We start from the raw sequence: 3,400 nt of genomic DNA on the forward strand, positions 1-3,400 counted from the left end.
CCTTCCCCATTCTCCCCCCTCCAATCCTCCCCATCTTGCTCCCCACCAGCACACCCCAAGATGAAATCTATTAGCATGGACAAATCATTGATTTCCTGAGAACATTCCTGTGTTAGTGCCATTTGATGGTACAGGACCTGGAGGTGCTTTCCTTGCCAAGAATAGAAACATCCAGAAAGCTCCTCCCCCTCCCCCAATCCCAAACAGGAATCATTTCAGCCCCGTAAGGCTTTGCCTGCTGTTGACCCTTTTGCCCATCTTTAATTTTTTTTATTAAAAAAAAAAAATCCTGCATTAGCGATGCTTTTTTTTCTGTGGGGATTGAGGAATGAGGTGACAGCTAAGTTTAGGCTGGTGGAGATGGTGAGCTCTTCTGAGGCCGATAGAACTTTCTAGGAGTTCATGGACCTTGGCTCCAGCTTCTTACTGTAAAGTTGTCATCCTGGCAGATACAGCCAATGCTTTTCATTGTAGGGGGTAACTTTATGCTAATGAGTGAATGTTGCACCATTAATGACTTTCTGTTTAAAGTTCAGCTGTTACAAAATGGAATCTTACCTGATCCCTAGTGAACTATGTACATAAGCAGGGAATGTTTCCAGCTAGCTTTCCCTTCTAGAAGGGCCCCTGTGCTGGAATAGGTTACTGAGTCATTTATATTTTGTAAAATAAAAAATTTGGGCCGTGTGTGTGGTGTGTGTGTGTGTGTGTGTGTGTGTGTGTGTGTCGCTTGAGTATGGAGAATGAGCTTTCAAATTGCTTTTCATTTTTCAGATCCAGTTTTACATTGGGGGCTACAGTAGGCACATGAAGTTACCATTAGTAATCTTTTGTGAAACGGTTTCTTAGATTCACCCATTCAGATCTGCCCTGCTTTGGCAAGCACAGACAGTTCTGTGTACCTTTTTGGAGGTCTGGGTAAAATGAGTTGGTGGGTTCCCATCTGCTTCTAGTGGGCTGGTGTCTGCTATATGCTACTATTACAACTCCCACCTTTTATGGAAAATGCAGTCCAGCGTTTTAGGACTGGCATGCTGGGGTTACATGTCAAACCTGTCCTCACTTTCCAGAGGGGAACCTTTTAGGGTTGAGTCCTCTGTTGCTATGCTTCAAGGGCGCTCTCCATGGTCATCACGTTTTAATAAAAGGCTCATGGGTTCCATCCTGTTAGCATTTCCAAGACGGGAGCATAAACCTGTGGTTTAGCGACAAGCAAATTGATGTTTTGAAGGTTCTGGTAGTTTCATTTCACAGGAAAAGCTCCAGTTAAGCAATCACTGTCAACTAAAACCTTGGAGTTCCCTGGTTTCATTTTACCGAAGCTTTTGCATATATGTCTAGCAGAGATAGAGAAGAAATCCAGAATACTGGCTGCTCTTCTTTTTGACGGGTTAGAAATTGTCCTCTCCTCTACCTGCTTTGTAATGTTGGGGATACTGTAAAAGGCTCACATTTGAACTTGTGTAGAGGCAGGATGTTCTTATTCCTGATTCAAATGTATTGCCCCCAAAGGGATTTAGGGGAGGAATTTCCATTTCCCAGATAGATTACTGTTTAAAAACTGATTGTAAACCTGTTTTTAAAACTGTTTATCACTTCATCAGACCTTCCATTCTTTTGCCTTTTCCTTTAGAGGATATCAGTAGTAAAATTTTCTATCAGGCAGTTCGTAAGAGTGTTTTTGTAAGAGTGTCTGGGTGTTTAAAAATTCTTGCTTTGATTTGTGGGTCCTTATGTCTTGACTTTTCCAGAAGTTTTGCTATTTTTAGTACAGGTATTTAAAAATCTGAATTCACAGGGCATCTCAGTGTTATGCTATGCTGAGATTAAATTTGCTAAAATTGTTACTAACATTCTGAGTTCTTGGGACTCACATTTAGCTGATAGGTCAACAAATCGTAGTGGTTCCTGGCCTCTGAGCTGACAGTCCAGGTAGGGGGAGGAGAAGGCAGCACATTGAACAACGGACTGGAACTCTAGGACAGCTGTATACATATACTGTCGCGCATCTTTGGTCTCTGTGATCTCTGCCTCAGCCAAAGTGGTCAGCGTACTCCCTGAACATTCCTAAGATACAGTTCAGTATCCTAAGATACTTCTCCATCGTCCAGGTCCTTGATTCTCTTGGTATTCCTCCTTTGGACTCTTGAAGTACTTGCCTCATGCTCTTGCTGTAGCCTGCTTGTGGTTATTTTTCCTTTTATGTACATGTTTCCTCTTACCCACTAGGTCACTAGTTAGGATGGACATTTCTTAAATGTAGAGTATGATATTTGGATTTCATCCTGAAGCTTTCATATTCCTCTTTCAAAGTTAAATCCGTATAAGCTCACCATCTCAGCCTTCTCCATGTACCTGCAGAGCTAGGGGGTTTGCTCATGTTCCTTTTTTCTTTTCCCCCCTTTTTAAAGTTGCTTTCAGTATTCTACTTCTTGGACTTCATTCTCCTCCAAGGCTGGCTGTGGTGTAGGAAGCAGTCCACCTGCTCCTTCTGGTTGTCCATGAAAATGAGCCACGAAACCCTTTTCAAAGATTTAATTGTTGATTACCATGGAGAAAGAAGCCATGACAAAAAGTGAACGCAGTTAACCTATGGAGATTCAGAGCCCTTGGTCCCGAGTCCCCCTGTCTCTAGAAGCTTCTTGTGGAAGGTGCTTGGAGCTTCTCCAAGCTCATCAGGATAGGTTTGTGTTGGCTGCACTGCCAGATCTGTAGATATTTTTTTTCAAGGCTTCGATGACATGTTCAAAATAATATTTTGGAGCAGGGATCTGACGGTGGGACATCAAGAAGACCCCGTTGGAAAACTTGGGCTTAAGGAATAATTTCTTGAACTGCGATGATGGGGATGGGAACTGGTAAAGAATGAATGAGTGTGAGAAATGCTGTAAGGTGAGGGTGGAGAGGATTCTGGCTCCCGGGTTCACTGATCACACCACAGCTTTGAACTAGAGTGGGGAAACGTTGCTTTTATTATTGCCAATAAAGGATGGGATTGTTGATTTGGAATGAAAAATACAGTGGGGTTTAGGTGGAACTGTCTAACAGGGAGTTGAAGTTTGGGGGCCAAGCCAAGGTGTAGTCTTTCCTGCAGTGGGCCAGGTCCTTCCTCACATGCATTGTACACTGTATCACAGTAAGTCCAAGATGCTGACACTCTTCTTCAGCACTGGCATCGTGGCCTCTTTCTGCTGGTTTCTATACTGTGTGATCAGTAGGTTGGTGTTGATGCTAGGCCCCAAAGTAAGTGATCCGATAGATTAACGTGGGTTGAGTATGAGAGAATTTAGAAGCCTTTTTCCAAGTGCTTGCTGTATTAATTTTTGTGCATTCACAAATGTAGCCCACAGTAATTCTTTAGTGAACTAGAATCTTCGCGTCTTTGAATTTTGCTGCATTT

Source organism: Herpailurus yagouaroundi, unplaced genomic scaffold, assembly GCF_014898765.1.
Source record: "Herpailurus yagouaroundi ecotype Mexico unplaced genomic scaffold, PumYag 190, whole genome shotgun sequence".
In the NCBI taxonomy this organism is placed as follows: Eukaryota; Metazoa; Chordata; class Mammalia; order Carnivora; family Felidae; genus Herpailurus; species Herpailurus yagouaroundi.